Raw genomic sequence first — 18518 nt, forward strand, 5'->3', positions numbered from 1 at the left:
ATTCATTGTTCAATCCCGAGACGCACCATTTCTCATACTCATTGGTCTAAGAGGAACTTATCCCTACGTTCCCCTCCGAGCCATGAGGCAGGTGGGAAGAAAGCAAATCATACCAAGGGTTGACAAAATGAGTCACTTTAGGGCTGATTTCCAGGACGATGATAGCCCTCACAAATGCCAAGCTCAACACATGTGGCATTGCAAGCTCGTTTTGGGGAAAGAATCTATTGAGCCAGACAGGTATCATGCTGGTTGCATGCCACACTATTCGGGTTGGTTGGAAGATGATCACAATGGTATGGGTCAGCCCGGGTTCATTCACTGACACAGAATCATCGATGAAAAAGCTAAAACACAGGTTAAGTACAATCAACTACGCAAGAGAATTTGAGAGTGTGAAAGTGAGCATTAGGAAATACAAGAAGCCCATCAAAAGTTGATCGAGGAATGGAAGGATATGACTGTCAGCGCCAACAAACGACTAGGGTATTTGGAGCGGGGTCTAATGGAGCTAGAAGGAAAGTTCCTCAAGAGGATTGAAGATTGTCGAAACGCTGAAGGGAATGCAGGCGGACATTTGGCCCAAGCGTATCTGCTGCTAGGACTGCGCGAGCTGGCGAAGCTGTTCGAGGGGGATAAAGATGCCAAATCTAGGGAAGGTCCTTCTGGGACCAAGTATTAGGAGTCTTTTATTTTGCTTTTAATGATGTAATAAGGCCAATGGCCACTAGTGACATTTTATTTTCTGTTATTTAGCATCGTTGCGAACTCGTCTTATTTTTATCGATAAAATGAGGAATTTAGCATTATAAGTTCTCCAAATTAATTTGTCGCTAGGCCTACCTCGGGCACAATGAGGCACCCAAATTAGGACGCGATTTATATTCTTGCACAATGTGTTTAAATATTGTAACATTTTCTTCTCATAACCCGCACTAACTTGTTACTTTTTTTATTTTTCTTTATTTTTATTCCTCTCCAAAAAGGTTAGTTCGTGCATTCTGGCACCATCATCATACAGTACGAGATCCAAGGGCCCTCCTCCTCCTCCTCCTCCGAGTCCTATCCGGAACAAGAACAAAGGTAGAATGGGAGATTCAAGTGCCAGAAAGGAAATTGAAAGAATTGAGATTCCTCAGGGTACCCCGGTTGCTAAGGAAACTGCTGCCCAACTTGAGCAGAAACTGTTGAAGTTCCAAGAAGAACTGGATCAAGTTCGAAACTTGGCAAATTTATCATTCACTCTCACCGCTCCTGATGTCAACTTCCCAATTGCTCAAAAACCCGCACCTCCACAGAACACCCCACAACCACCAGTACAACCCGCTCACACCCAAGCAACACATGCCACACTCCACTACCCATTCCTGAACCACTGAACACCACAAACGACCACCCTTACAACACTCCCATCTACGTAGATACCATACCTCACTACACTCAACCAATCTCAAGTGCACCTGAGTTTGATGACAAGGACTCTCTTATCAGAAACTTGGCAGCAGAACTCAAGAAATTGACCAGCCGAGTCCAGGGCATGGAAGGAAACAAAGGCATAGAGGGTCTGAATTATGAAGACCTCTACATTCAGCCAGATGTTGAACTTCCGGAGGGATACAAACCTCCCAAGTTCGAAATGTTCGATGTCATGGGAGATCCCAGAGTCCATTTGAGGACATATTGTGATAAGCTGGTCGGAGTCGGAAGGAATGAGAAAATCCGTATAAAACTCTTCATGAGAAGCCTGAAGGGGGATGCTTTATCCTGGTACATCAGTCAAGACCCCAAGAAATGGACAAGCTGGGTAGGTATGGCATCAGATTTCATGGATAGGTTCCGATTCAATACAGAGAATGCACCGGATGTATTCTACATCCAGAATCTGAAGAATAAGCCTACCGAGACATTCTGCGAGTATGCTACTCGTTGGAGACTAGAGGCTGCTAAGGTCAGGACGGCCTAGAAGAGGAACAAATGAACAGATTCTTCGTCCGGGCTCAGGACCCACAATATTATGAGAGGTTGATGCTGATCGAGGGCCAGAAATTCTCTGATATCATCAAGCCAGGAGAAAGAATTGAGGAAGGCATTAAGAATGGTATGGTTACTAATCTTGAAGCATTGCAGGCCACCAATAAGGCTTTAAAGTCTGGTGGCATGTCCAAGAAGAAGGACGTCAATGCCGTGATGGTCACACAGGGAGCCAAATCACCACTAAAATACCACACTTACCCGTCACCTCCACTTACATATCAGCCTATCCCGAATTACCAAGCACCCACACCCTCTTACCAAAATCCACCACCCGTTTACCAATCATCTCCACCTCCCGCATATCAACCCACTTCACCCAGATGCTCTCAACCTACACCTGTTTACCAAGCTTATAATGCCCAACCCCCTCACTACCAATCACCTCCCACTCGCCCAAATTTCCCTAGACCCAGACCAAATTTTGACCGCAGACCTCCCAGACAATATATAGCCATCGCTGAGCCAATTGACCAGCTATATGAGAAACTTAAAGCTGATGGTTACGTCTCCCCTATCCCTACCATAACTCCAGAAAATCCTTCCCAGTAGGTCAACCCTAATAAGACCTGTGCGTACCACTCCGGCATGAAAGGTCACACCATTGACAAATGTCGCTCGTTGAAGGACAAGATTCAAACTCTGATCGACAATAAGGTTATCGTAGCAAAGGAGCCTGATCCTAATGTCCGTAACTGCCTGATCACATAGGTGGGGACATTCACATGATCGAGATCGAAGATGACTGGGACCCCGAGGGATCGATAGGACTGATTGCTGAGGATGATGAGCCAAAGAAACCAGCAGTCACACTTAACCCGATTATTGTGCAGAACCAGCCCTCCAGGGGCGATGAAGTAAACATGTCTATGCCTCTCGAATTTGAAGCACCTTCTTCTGCGAAGGTGGCCGGGCCAATTGAGGTTGAGTTTGGGGCTCCAAAGGCACCTGTACTCTTTGAAGTTGTTGTGTTACCACCGAGGGTACCCATTCCTGTAGCAATGTCAGACATAACACCGTTCCACTCAAATGCCACACCATGGGATTACACAGCTGAAGCAAGGAGGAAAGGAAAGACCAAGACGGGAGAAGCAATCGCTGTGCAGGGTATGACCAGAACAGGCAGGGTTTACACTCCAAAGCACCTAGTTGAGTCCAGTAAGCAATCCTCGGGACGAACTACTAAAACTGGTCTCGATGATCTTTGGAGGAAAATAAAAGCTAAGGAGTATTCGGTCGTTGAGCAGTTGAACAAAACACCAGCACAGATCTCCATCCTAGCTCTTCTACAGAGCTCTAACGCACACAAAAATGCCTTGATGAAGATATTGAGCGAAGCTTATGTGCCCAGCAACATAACTGGGGGCGAAATGGCAAATATGGTAGGACAAATACTGGAAAGCCACAAAATCACCTTCCACGAAGATGAACTGCCGCCGGAAGGACTGAGTCACAACATGACCCTACACATCATCGTGCAATGCGAGGATTACTTCGTCACTAGAGTCTTGATCGATGGAGGCTCCAGCCTCAACATCTGTCCGTTGGTAACTCTCAGAACATTGGGAAAGAGCCTGCACGAGATCAAAGATGGGGCCATCAATGTCAAAGCCTTCGATGGGTCCCAAAGGTCTACTATCGGAGAGATCATCCTATGCTTGCAAATGGGGCCAACCTGGTTTGATGTTGACTTTCAAGTGATAGATGTCCCAGCATCCTACAATTTGCTGTTGGGACGACCATGGATCCATGCCGCTGGAGCTGTAGTATCGACCCTGCATCAGGCAGTAAAGTTCGAATGGAATCACCAAGAGGTGATCATTCATGGCGATGGTAGCAACCCCATATATAGTCGCTAGACTATCCCGATGATTGGAGGCAGAAGGAGAATAGACGGAGAAACATACCACAGCATTGAAAGAGTCAATGCTGTAGACAAAGATAAATGGTGGGATAACAAGATTGAAAGTATCCTGAATTGGTGTGGATACGAACCTAGAAAGGGACTCGGCAAAACCTCCAGGGAATTGCCAAACCCATCAAGCTGAATAAACATGGCACTACATTTGGTTTGGGGTATGAGTACACTTGGGAGGAGTTCAATCACTGGTCGCCACCATGGCGTGGTCCCTACTACCCACTAGAGCATCTGATACCTCACCTAAAGCAGACTTTCCAGCCGGCAGATATTATATATGGGTCGGGGGAAGATGAAGCATTGGCAGCCGTGAAGAATCTGTTCCTGGAGGATGATGATATGGACTGCTGTGTTATTTTTGAGGAGGAAGGGGAGGAAGGCCCTTCTATACAAGTTGTGAACCGAGGAGAGCTCCTCAGCAATTGGTCAATCAGAACCACCAGGGCCCGGAAAGCTTCGGGGTAGCAAGGCTAAACAAAAGCACCATGCATCACACTTTACTTTTTACTAGCTGATTTTATTTCCGCATTGTCTTTAATTCTGAAAAAAGCTCTGATATTCAAAACAATTAAGAATTTAATCGAAACATTTCAGTTTATTATATATCTCGCTCTTATTATTTTTCTACCATTCACTTTATTTTACACATCATTACTATTCCTTGCCTTGATGATGAACCAACGATTGTGACTTGCAACGAGACAACGCAACAAACGGATACGGACTCAGAAGAGGATGATATACCAGAAGAGGTCATTAGAGGAGTTGAGAATTTTGAAAATAGGCCTAAGTCTAACTTGGACGAAACGGAGGTCGTTAATCTGGGAGATACAGGCAGTGTCAAAGAGACACGCATCAGTATTCACCGGTCACCATCAGAAAAGAAAGAGTACACGGAGTTCCTAAAGGAATATGAAGACATATTCGCCTGGTCATATGATGATATGACTGGTCTCAGCACATCCATTGTAGCTCACAAACTGCCAACAGATCCAACATGCCCGCCGGTAAAACAGAAGCTCAGGAAATTCAAACCCGATATGAGTTTGAAAATCAAAGAAGAGGTTACCAAGTAAGTCAAAGCCAAGGTTCTCAGGGTAGTAGAGTATCCGACATGGTTAGCCAACATCGTGCCAGTGCCAAAAAAGGATGGGAAAGTTAGAGTTTGTGTAGACTACCGGGATCTTAATCGGGCCAGTCCCAAAGACGACTTCCCCTTGCCTAACATACACATTCTTATCGACAACTGCACCAAGCATGAGTTGCAGTATTTTGTTGATTGTTTCGCTGGGTATCATCAAATATGGATGGAGAAGTCTGGCCGAATCCAATCAATTTAGATGCAGTGAAACGATATTATGTGTAACCACTTATGATTCCCTCTATGATGTAATTTGAACTACGCCCGACTTGATTCCCGTTTAAGAGGGGATACGTAGGCAGCCCTATGGGTTCGGTCATAATTTAATAAAAAATTCCATTTTTCCCCGTTATTGGAACTGGGGCAGAATTTTGAGGAGGACCCTCAAAATTCTGAAGTTAATTTTAGTTCATGCATCGCCAGGAGCACCAGCCCAATAAACTGGGGCAGAATTTTGTGGAGGACCCTCAAAATTCCAAAGATGTTTTTTAGTCATTCAGCACAACCGTCAGAAATGTCCGCTCAGCAAACTGGGGCAGAATTTTGAGGAGGACCCTCAAAATTTCGGAGAAAAAGAGGTTGCAATGTCTTGAACCACGTCCTAGTTGTTGGTTCATCTAAAGAAAACTATTTTTGATTATATATTTACTAGATCATGCATAACTATTATCCGAATTGCTGTTGTTTAGTGACGCTACCCCAATAACACACAACGTCAAGAGCCCGGGGAAGACAAACTAACCTTTCCCCTTACAGAACTCACGATTTTTCTTTGGATGCAGGCACTCAGTTCGCAATATCATTAGGTATATTTATGCACTCTCAAGAATACAACTTCTCAGAATCATCACTTGTCCGCAATTGCTATCCGTATACAATCTCCCCAGTAGTCATATTGTCGTAATCGGCTATCAGCTAAGAGATCTTACTACTAATCATCCTTTTACATTCTTGTGTTGCATAAGGCTACCTTTCTGCCTTCCGAGGTTAAGCTCTACCTCCATCTGCATTTTACATAAGGCTACCTTTCTGCCTTTCGAGGTTAAGCTCTACCTCCATCTGCATATCGTTGCATCGCATAAGGCTATTATTCTGCCTTTCGAGACTAAGCTCTGTCTTCATCTGCATTTTGCATAAGGCTACCTCTCTGCCTTTCGAGGTTAAGCTCTACCTCCATCTGCATTTTGCATAAGGCTACCTTTCTGCTTTCCGAGGTTAAGCTCTATTTCCTGCACTGCATAAGGCTACTATTCTGCCTTTCGAGACTAAGCTCTGTCTCCATCTGCATTTTGCATTGCATAAGGCTACCTTTCTGCCTTTCGAGGTTAAGCTCTACCTCCATCAGCATTTTGCATAAGGCTACCTGTCTGCCTTTCGAGGTTAAGCTCTACCTCCATCTGCATATCTTTGCATTGTATAAGGCTACCTCTCTGCCTTCCGAGGTTAAGCTCTACCTCCATCTACATTTTGCATAAGGCTACATTTCTGCCTTTCGAGGTTAAGCTCTACCTCCACCTGTATTTCCTACACTACATAAGGCTACTATTCTGCCTTTCGAGACTAAGCTCTATCTCCATCTGCATTTTGCATTGCATAAGGCTACCTTTCTGCCTTCCGAGGTTAAGCTCTACCTCCACCTGCATTTCCTGCACTGCATAAGGCTACTATTCTGCCTTTCGAGACTAAGCTCTGTCTCCATCTGCATTTTGCATTGCATAAGGCTACCTTTCTGCCTTCCGAGGTTAAGCTCTACCTCCATCATCATCTGCAGAGGGCTACTTTTCTGCCTTTCGAGACTAAGCTCTGACTCCATCTGCATTTTGCATTGCATAAGGCTACCTTTCTGTCTTCCGAGGTTAAGCTCTACCTCCATCATCACCTGCATAAGTCTACTTGTCCGCCTTTCGAGACTAAGCTCTGTCTCCATCTGCATTTTTTGCATTGCATAAGGCTACTTTTCTGCCTTCCGAGGTTAAGCTCTACCTCCATCTGCATATCTTTGCATTGCATAAGGCTACCTTTCTGCCTTCCGAGGTTAAGCTCTACCTCCATCCTGCACGGCTGAAATATCGCCACTTTATTTTCTTGCATGGCTGAAATATCGCCACTTTTATTTTACGTCTTGTATTGGCTGAAATAGTGCCACTTTATTTTTCTTGCACGGTTGAAATACCGCCACCTTTTATTTACATCTTGCATCGGCTAGAAGATCGCCACCTTCTGCATTTCATGGGCTGAAAGATCGCCAAATTATCCAAAGGCGTCATTATTCGGAGGCACCATTTTCATAGCCCGAGAACGCCATGCCATGGCCTGAGGACCCTATTTTATATTTTGCATATCATTATTCAAATGCATCATGGTTCGGAGGCACCATTCTCAAAGCCCGAGAACATCATTTCATAGCCCACGAATCCTTTATCATACGCTTCATGGCCCAGGACGTCATGGTTCAAGGACATCATCCTAACCGTCCGAGGATAGCATTCATGGTCCAATGGGAACTTGCATCACGTTTAAATTTACGCACAATATGCGCTTGTATTGCTTACTTGCAGGTACATCGGCTGGCAATGGCCATCTCAGCAGGAGCGATCTCGCTCCGGTTCCCGCAGCCTATCGATTTTCCGAAACCTCTCTTAATTTAAACGTCGCGTTCGTCCGTTTCAAATCTCCATCAGCATATTCCGCCCAATGGATCTTGAACTACATATGGCCTAATTCCTGTAAGACCAGGGATATGTAGGCAGCTTAGAAACCAGGGTTCGGTCAAGACCTTTCAAATCATTTCCTTCGGTCAAAATTGGCCATCATATCTTTACCCGACAACTCTTTCATCCTCCCCGGGTAAAGAGGGGCAGCTGTTGATACCCAATTTTTCCCTAGTAATTTTGTACCCAAAATACTTCCAAAATAGCGTGTATGTGCATATATAATCACACCCAAGAGTTTTAATATTTTTTTAATGATTTTTAAACCGATTTACTACCTATTTTAATACCACAAAATCCAATAATTATTCTCAAAATTATTATTTTTTGGTGAATAACTTATTTCATTCCCGTATTTACACCAAAATATAATTAAGGTGATTTTTGCATATTTTTACAAATTTATTTGGCATTTTTAAGCTAATTGCATGTAATTGCAATTATGGCCTATTTTATGATTAATAGCATTTTATAATTATAAAACTGGTTCCAATATTTTTAAATTGATATTTATATAGTATTTGCTTGCTCAGTATTTTTAATTTACTTTTTAAATCATTATTACTATTTTTTATAAAATAAAAAGGGGGAAATCAGCTATTTAACACTTAGCCTATTTCTATTTCAATAACAGCCTTTCTCCCTTTCAATTGTAGCCTCAATTGGCCCAATTCTGCCCCAAATTAAACGACCCAATTCCCATTTTGACCCGACCCCTTAGCCCAATTTTTTAACCCGTCCGATTTTTCTTTAAATCCTAGTCGTTGATCGTTTTGATCAACGACTGTAGTTTAGGCTTTCCCTTTTTAATCACCTAACACCCCTAACCCTACTTCATTTGCATAGAGACGCCGCCTCTAACTCTCTTCGTCTCCCTCAAATCCTCTCGAACCTCTCCGAAAACCTAATTACCTCCCACCTTACCTCACCTCGTTTCCACCGGAATCCATGGCATCTCCTACCATAGATGGCCTTTACTCACCCTCTCTCACGCCCAAGCCTGAGTGGCACGAAGTCTGGAGGCTTGACCTCGATGGTCCTCTCTCAGATCCATCTCAGATCCGTAGATCTATGGTTTTCCGGCCACGCTCCAGCATATTCAAGCGCTGGAAGCTCTATTCCTGACCGTTTCGACTCAGGATCTGATCTTGTTCTTCCAAGCCTTTCTCACTTCTAGGGTTTCTCTGAAACCCTAAGCCATTCGAGGTTCTTTCACCGTTATTTGTTTAGATCTGTGCTATGTCTGTGCTTTTCTTGACGATTTGAGTGTTTTCTCCATATTTCCTTCTCAAAAATCGTTCGATTTCAAATTAGGGTTTCTGAAGGTCTTTTGATTCTTGCTGTTCTTTTCTTTTAGATGTTCGTCTATATTATGCTCGTATGTTTTCCTTCTCTATTACGCATGTATTGTTTTTTCTTTCTTTTATATGTGTGCTCACATGATTAATCCGTGTTAAATTTTCCTCACTCTTCTACCATGTGTGTTTACTACCGAGTTTCTTAACTTTTTCTTTTCTAAACTCTGTTTGTGTTCTTGTTAAGCATGTTTCATCTATTCTGGACTTGTCTGAGCTCTGGGTTTCCAAAACGTGTCCTTTTATTCTCTCAAATCGATTTTCTTTCTCTGATTGTTTCAAACCTGCTATCGTGGTCTGTTTGTTCCTCATGAGACTCCTTGGGTCTGTTCACTTGCCTTCTCGTTTATGTGTTTGATTCAATTTGAAACCCTAGATTTTGGGGGTTTCTTCGATAAATTGGATTAGGGTTCCACTTTGGGACCCTGAACATTCAAACTCACCATGAATCTATGACTGAACTCGTATTCTTTTGTTTGTGATCCTAAACCCTTCAATGCTAGACTATTCTGTTTGAATTGTTTGCTTTATATGTGAGAAAACCCTCTTTCAAGATTTTTGACGATTGCTTGATTGATTTTGGACCCCCTTTGATAGGGTCTTGATAGATTGCCCTTAATTTCCTTTTGTTGAGCCTTTCTCTCCCTATTCCTGACTGGGTTCATTCGAATCAAACCTTTTTACTTTGATTTTGTTAACTGTCTGATTGATTCCCTTTCCTTTCTCTTTACAAATCAAGTACTATTGAGACTTTTCCTTAAATATACTTCATGTATTTTCCCTTCTTAGGCTACTATGAAAGATTTTACTCAATTTTCCTTTCCTTGTTTACATTTTTCCGTCTGAAATTAAATCCCTTGGCTAAAGGGAGAATATTTGAGACTGATTTTTAAAAGGTTTTCTTACCTTTCTTGCTTGCTTCTCTACACTATAAGAGGGGGCTTCCCTTCTGCACTTTAGAATATCAATTTTGACACGATCAATTCTGATCACTTCTCACTCTCAAATACACTTAGAATTTTCATAAGAGCCCGAGTTCTCTGAACTCACAAGCATAAAGTGTTCTTCTCTGATTGTGACTTTGCTTGAAAGAATCCTGCTTTTCTGTGCTTACTTTTCTGAAACTGGTATGTCCTTTGTTTAAATATTCTACCTCACCCCCTATGTGTTTACTTCACAACTTCAAGCTTCGTGTTTACTTTATTGCCTATATGCTGTAATTTGTGCTTCATATCTCCTTTCTTTGCTTCTGTTTCTGTTATGAATCCTCTACCCCTATTCCCTTCTATGTGCTGAGTTAAGCTCTTGGCCTGACAGTATCCTAATTACTGTCCAAGCCTTGGCTTGATCCACAATGGATCCTAACTCTCAATGCTTGACTAGCAGGCTGGTCAGGGGAGTGCCAGCATCCCAATTGCTGGGCATGACCACTAGTTTGCCCTGTCTCTCTCTGATTCCCTTCCCCCTTGTGCACTTACACCTATTCCTAGAATCTTAAGTTCTGCCCCTCTCTTTTGAGCCCTGCTTTGGGACCTTGAGTTCCCTCTGAACTTGGACACCTGAGAGCTGGCATTTCCCCACTGCACTATAATCTAATTCTGCAATATATTTGGGGTGTAAGCACTGCCTGGAGTTCCTGAAACTCCTTGGATCTCTGAAGCACCCCGGATGAGAGAAGGCTTTGGAATCTGATCTTGGGAAGTTGGTTTATTTCATATTTCAGACCTGGGGTCTGAATTAGGCTCTCCTTGGTTGGAATCTTTAATTTCTGATATATTTTTCTTATTCATTCTGGTCTGTAATAATCTTGTAATAACATTTGGGGTCGGCTAGTGGAAAAGGGCAGGGGACTATGCATGCAAGGGATAGATACCATGTTCATAGGGAATTACTATACTTCTGAAATTCAGCACTCATGTAGATACCATGTTCATAGGGATTACCATTTTTCTAAAGTTCTGCATTTTATAAATCACTGAAACTCTGCATTCTCGTATAGATACCATGTTTATAGGATTTTCTGCATTATCATATAAATACTATATCTATAGGGTTTTCTGCAATTTCATAACAGATGCCATGCTTGAAGCCGATTTTAAAATTCTGCATCTTCATATAGACGCCATGCCTATAGAACTTTCTACATTCTGCATCCGTCATCAGGCAAACCTATTATAGGATTTAAATACCTAATCAATTGCATGTAGACGATCTACCTATAGGATTCCTGCATAAGCAATAACAGTGCTCAAATCAGTAACACCTAGAAAGCATGTCTATAGGAGCTGTTAACTAAACCTGAATCGTCAACTCGCTTATAAGCCTAAAATCAGTAGCAATAATGTTTAACGCCTGCAGATCTTATGTCCCTGTAATTGACAATTCTTTTTCTGCAATCAGTTTACTTCTTTATTTCTGAAACTAATAGATATCATGCCTATAGGTTCTGTTTAACGCCTAGGCAAGCCTTAGGGTAAATTTTTATAATTGCATCAGTTTTGATAATTACAACCAGTAGGCAGGCCTAATTCAGACTTCTTATCTGAAAATATGTGATAAATTAGCCACCCTTCCTACGTTAAATTTAATTCAGACCAAACCAGTACTTGTAAGTCATGCTAAATGATCTGCTGATTTGAACGAGGAGGCCTACTTGAGCCTTAACTGCTATTTGTTCCCCTTTTAACTGCTATTTGTTATTGCTTGTCGCCTAGATTTTTATCCTTTTGAAAACTCTGAAAAAGCCCCAACTCCCTCCCCTTTAGGATTAGTAGTCTCAATGCCTCCGAGACTGACCGGATTGGGACGGGTAATAGCATGCAATAAACAACGATACCATTCCGCGCTTTAATATCTTAACGGGTTGGGAAGGGTAGATATGGATATGATGACCAGTGCGCTAATATCATGTGCGACCCCTCTTCTGAGGAGTGATTGCTGGATATTGCATTGAAAGGATCCATATTAAATACAAACCTAGGACCCCTTTTCTTTATTTGCTTCCTTTAGAGTCGTTTAAACTTTTCAGATTCTTGCTCTCTTTCTACTTAATTTCATAAGTTTCAACCTAATTGCAATGTTGTATGCATGTCTTTATTTGATCCTTGATGGTTTACTTGTAAAGTCACAATTGTAGCATGGCCGAGAACCACACTCGTGGATCCTGAGGGGTGCCTAACACCTTCCTCGGGATAATTTCTAACCCTTACCATAATCCCTGGTCTCTTCATCTCAAACCCTTCTTAAAGTGTCCTAATGCACTATAATCATTAGGTGGCGACTCTTCAACTTCTAAACCCAATTCTCGAAAGGGAATAGAGTTGTCCTCCCAATGTCATATACCCGATTTCTGACCCCACGGTTAGAGAAAAAGGGGGCGTCGATAAATGTTACTACTGATTTTGGACTTGTAAACGATTCAGATCAGTTGGCTACTCCTGTAGACATGATTTCTAAGCGTTATTGAGTTAACCTTTACGAAAATGCAGAAATCCTATAGGCATGGTGTTTAAAACCCTGATTTTTATTATTTAAGCCTATAAATGTGTTTGCCTAGTGATAGATGCATATGCATAATTCAGGAAACTTTATAGACATGTTCTCCATTTGATAGGCAGAAACGCAGAAACCTATAGACATGGTCTCTATGTATGAAATGCAGAAGCTATAGACATGGTATCTATATAGTAAATGCAGAGGCTATAGACATGGTATCTACTTATGAAATGCAGAACCTATAGAGAGGATTTCTATATGAAATACAGAACCTGTAGGCATGGTTTCTATATGAAAACGCAGAAGTGCAGGACTTGTAAACATGATTTCAATATGAAAATACAGAAGTGAAAACAAGACATGATTGCAGCAGTAAATACCTATGAATATGATATCTACCCTTATGCATACGTGAGTGACCCTCCCCTTTTCACTAGAACCCCATAAGTTATTACAAATTATTACAACACAGAATGAATAAAGAAAAGTTAAATAAAATTATATCAGAAAGCTAAAAATCCCAACCAAGGAGAGCCTGATTCAGACTTCTGTCTGAAGCATGAAGTAAACCAACTCCAAAGATCAAATTTCCAAAGCCTTTCTCCTATTCGGGATGTGTCAAAGTTCCCTAAGAGTATCAAGTGGACTTCGAGAGTGCTTACACCCAAATATCTTGCAGGATTGGATTATAGTGCAGTGTGGAAGGGCCAGCCCTCAAATGTCCAAGTTCATAAGGAGCTCAAGGTCCCAAAGCAAGGCTCATAGGAGGGGGGCAGAACTTAGAATCTAAGAGAGAGTGCAAGTGCATAAAGGGGATTTTGGGGAAAGCCAAGACAAGCTAGTGGTCATACCCAGCAATTGGAAGTGCTGAAACACCCCAACTAGCCTGTTAGCCACATTGTTTGGGAGTTAAGATCCATAAAAGTATCAAGTCCAGACATGAGCAACAATTTGGATATTACCATGCTTTGAACTTTAACTCAAACACATAGAAGAATAAGGGTATGGGGAATTCACACAGCAACAGATGCAAAGAGACAGCATATTCAATACAGAAAATAAAAAGCAAAGTAGACAAGATTGTTGAAACAGTAAAGCAAACACATAGGAATGAAGCTGAAAGTTAAATTAGAACATACCGGTTTCAGGAAAATAAGAAGAGAAGAGCAGTAGTAAAGCCAAATTGCAAACACACAGCCAGAAGATTTCAGAAGAGAGTAGAGTGTTGAATTGAGAATGTAGGAGTATTGAAATTGAAAGTGTTCAATAAGTGTTGTCAGAGTATTGAACTCAAGGTCTTAAAGAGTATTGAATTAGAAGTGTGTAAAAGTGCAGAAGGGTCGTGCCCTTTATAGTGCAGAAAACAAGTAAGAAAAGGTAAGAAAATAGTTTTGAAATCAATCACATAAGGTCTCCCTTCAATTAAGGGATTCTGATTTCAAACGGGCAAGATAATTAAGGAAAGAGTTTGATCAAAATATTTTCCAAAGTAGCACAAGAAGGGTAAATACATAGAATTTATTTAAGGCAAAAGTCCAGTGGTATATGGTTTGTGCAAATAAGGAAAGGCGATCACTCAATAGCCAGTGAAATCAAAATTGCAGGCTTTGTTCGAATGAACCAAGTCAGGAAAAATGAGGAAAGGGTTTTACTTAAGGAAAATTAGTAACAATCAATCAAACCTTATTAAGAGGAATTCCAAATCAATCACAAGTTGACAAAACCTTTTGAAGGCAAAATTCCTCATATATAAAGCATACATATATATCGAACAAGAAAGAACTATCATGCGAAAAAGCCTAGTATAGAAGAGTTCTGGGTCATAACAAAGAGGCTCAAATCCAGTACATAGACTCAGAATGAGTTTGAGAGTGTCCAGGGTCCCAAATAGAACCCTAGTTCAAAACACAAGATCAAACTCGCCAAAAAACCTCCAAATCCCAGGGTTTTCAACTCGAGTTAGATACAGAGAAGAGAAAACAAATAACTTAAATAGGCTCAGAGGTCTCTTTCAGGGATTCATGTGAAAACAAACAAATAAAATAGCAGGTTCAAGGCTAATAGAATGAAGAACTGATTTGAAGCATAAAGAACACGTTTTAAGAAAGCTTGGAACTTAAACAAGTTTCAGAAGAGAAACGAGATAGTATAGCACTTAAGAGAACAGTAGAGGAAACATGTTTAACAAAGAAATCAAACAAAATCTAGAAGAAGGCAACTAAAGACCTAAAAGCTTAGTAGAAAATACAGTAAAGGAACATAGGGGTAAACGAACATATAAGATAAACATGTGAACGCATGATATAGAAACCAGTAGAAGAAAGAACGGAGCACAATAGAAGGACATACAAAATAAGGAAAACATAAGAACATAGGAGAAGGACATGCGAGGTAGAAAAGAGAACATAAAAACATAGCATAGACAGATTCACACAAAGAGAAGAAGAAGAAGAAGAAGAAGAAGAGGAGTCAGAAAATATTTTAAAACCTTTTGAGAGACCCTAATCGAAGAGAAGTAATTTTTGAAAGAAAATTAGGGGAAACGTTTAAGAAATCAAGTAGAGCACAGACATAGCATAGATATAAGAAAACAACCAGAGAAAAACTTCGAATAGCTTAGGGTTTCAGAGAAACCCTAGAAATGAGAAAGGCTTGGAAGAAGGTCCGATCTTGAGTCGAAGAGGTCAGAGATAGGCTTCTGATGCTTGAATACGCCGGAGCCAGGCCTGAGAGGCCATAGAACCTTGGATCTGTAGAGATATGAAAGGACACCATCGAGTTCGGACCTCGAAACGAACACCCAGGGTTTAATGGTGGAGGAGGGTGAGTACAGGTCATCCATGGCCTGAGAAGCCATGGGTTCCGGTGAGATTGCGGTTGAAGGGAGGTGGGAGAAGCCAGGGTTTCAGGAACTTTCGAGAGAGTTTGAGAGAGGGAGAGTATTCAAAGGCGGCTGAGAGATGGAAATGAGGGGATTAGGGTAGGGTTAGTGAATTAAAAAAGGTAAGGGATAATCGTGGCCGTTGATCTAAATGATTAATGGCCTAGATTGAAAGAAAGGGCCAGGTGGGTTAATTGGTTGGGTCAGGGGTCGGGTTAGATTAGAATTGGGTCGGTCCAATTGGGTTTCAGACTGGGTCAATTAGGGGGGGTCAATTTGGCTATGACTGAAATAAAAATGGGCCAGAAATTTAAATATCCAGTTTTTTCCTTTTTATTTTATAAAAAATAGTAAAATGATTTTGAAAGTAAATTAAGAGTACTGGATCAGTTAATAATATATAAATATTGATTTAAAAATGTTGGAACCAATTTTATAATTATAAAAATGCTATTAAATCTTAAAGTAGGCTAGAATTGCAATTATATGCAATTTAGCTTTAAAAATACCAAATAAATTTGTAAAAATATGTAAAAATTAAATTAACTATATTTTGGTATAAATATGGTAAATAAAACAAATTATCCACCAAAATGATAATTTTGGGAATAATTATTGGTTTTTATACTGTTGAAATGAGCAATAAATTGATTTTAAAAATCTTTAAAAATTGGAAAAAAAATACTAAAATACTTGGGCATGCTTATATATGCGTACATATATTATTTTGAAAGTATTTTGTATATGTGAAAAATATACAGGGAAAAATTGGGTATCAACAGCTGCCCCTCTTTACCCGAGAAGGATGAAAGAGTTGTCAGGTAAAGATATGATGGTCAATTTTGACCGAACGAGATGGTTTGAAGAATTTAACTATGCTCTGGTTCCTGAGCTTTTAGGTATCCCTGGTCTTATAGGAATCAGGTCATATGTAGTTCAGTATCCATCGGCGGAATATGCTGACGGAGGTTTTACAAGAACGGACGCGGTATTCAGGTCAGTAAGGATAGTTAAGGTCTAATCCGGGCTGCGGGAACTGGAGCGGGATCGCTCCTGCTGAGACGATCGTTAATAGCCGGTTTACCTGCAAATGAGCAATATGAACATATATTGTGCATAATTTTAAACGTGATGCAAGTTTCGTTGGACCATGAATGTTGTCTTTGGACGGTTAAGATGATGTGCTCAGACCATGATGTCCTGGGCCATGAAGTGTATAATAAAGGATTCGCAGGCCATGAAATGATGCTCTCGGGCTATGAAGATGATGCCTCCGAGCTATGATGCCTTTGAATAATGATATGCAAAAGATAAAATGGGGTCCTCAGGCCATGGCATGGCGTTCTCGGGCTATGAAAATAGCGCCTCCGAATAATGATGCCTTCGGACAATTTGGCGATCTTTCAGCCCATGAGATGCAGAAGGAGGTGATCTTTCAGCCAATGCAAAAAATGTAAATGCGATGGCGGTATTTCAGCCGATGCAAGATGTAAACAGAAAGTGGCGATATTTCAGCCATGCAAAAATGTAAACGAGGTGGCGGTATTTCAGTCGATGCAAGATAGAAAGTGGCAATATTTCAGCCATGCAAGATGTAGATGAAGGTGGCGATCTTTCAGCCATGCGAGACATAAATAAAGTGGCGATATTTCAGCCATGCAGGTAGAGACAGGGCTTAGTCTCGAAAGGTAGAATGGTAACCTTATGCGATGCAGCGAAATGCAGATGGAGGTAGAGCTTAACCTCGGAAGGCAGAATGGTAGCCTTATGGAAAGCGGAGAATGCAGATGGAGACAGAGCTTAGTCTCGGAAGGCAGAATGGTAGCCTTATGCAATGCGGCAAAATGCAGATGGAGGTAGAGCTTAACCTCGGAAGGCAGAATGGTAGCCTCATGCAATGCAGGAAATGCAGATGGAGGTGGAGCTTAACCTCTGAAGGTAGAATGGTAGCCTTATGCAATGCAAAGAATGCAGATGGAGACAAAGTTTAGTCTCTGAAGGTAGAATGGTAGCCTTATGCAATGCAAAGAATGCAGATGGAGACAGAGCTTAGTCTCGGAAGTCCGAATGGTAGCCTTATGCAAGAAATAAAAGGTAGGTGGCAGTAGATTTTTCTTAGCTGATATCTGATTTCAATATTGTGGTTGTTGGGGATATTGTGTGCGTATAGAAACTATGAGTAGGTGACGGTTCTGATAGTTGTATTCCTGATCAATATGAGTGTATAGTATATTCGAAGATTTTCCAACTCAGGTGCCTGCATCCAAAGAAAAATCGTGAGTTTTGTAAAGGGGAAAGGTTAATTCGTATCCCCGCTGACTTTGCTTGACATGCTCGGCTCTGTTTCGGTGATACTGTGCATATCATTGGGGTAGCATTGCTAAACAAAGCAATTTTGGTAACAGACATGCATGATTTAGTAAAAGCATAATATAAGTACATAATTAAGAATAATTTTCTTTAGATGAACCGATGACTGCGACGTGGTTCAAAATATTGCAACTTCACTTGGTCCGAAATTTTGAGGGTTCTCTTCAAAATTCTGCCCCAGTTTACTGGGCGGCTGCTCCTGACGGCTGTTAACGATAAATGGCTGGAATCGACTTCGGAATTTTGAGGGTCCTCCTCAAAATTCTGCCTCAGTTTCCAATAGTGGGGAAAATGGAAATTTTATTGAATTGTGACTGAACCCATAGGGCTACCTACGTATCCCCTCTTAAATGGGAACCAGGTCAGGCGTAGTTCAAATTACATCATAAAAGAAAGCATAAAGGTTACACATAGTATCGTTTGACTGCATATGAGTTGATCGCCTTTGGCCAAACTTCTCCATCCATTTTTGCAAGTATGAGGGCTCCTCCTGTCAGAACCCGGTGAACCATGTACGGACCCTGCTAGTTGGGAGAGAATTTCCCTTTGGCTTCCTCTTGATGCGGAAAAATTTTCTTTAACACCAGTTGCCTCGATGGAAATTGTCTCGGCTTGA

This window comes from Nicotiana tabacum, chromosome 16 (genome assembly GCF_000715075.1).
Source record: "Nicotiana tabacum cultivar K326 chromosome 16, ASM71507v2, whole genome shotgun sequence".
NCBI classification, from domain to species: domain Eukaryota; kingdom Viridiplantae; phylum Streptophyta; class Magnoliopsida; order Solanales; family Solanaceae; genus Nicotiana; species Nicotiana tabacum.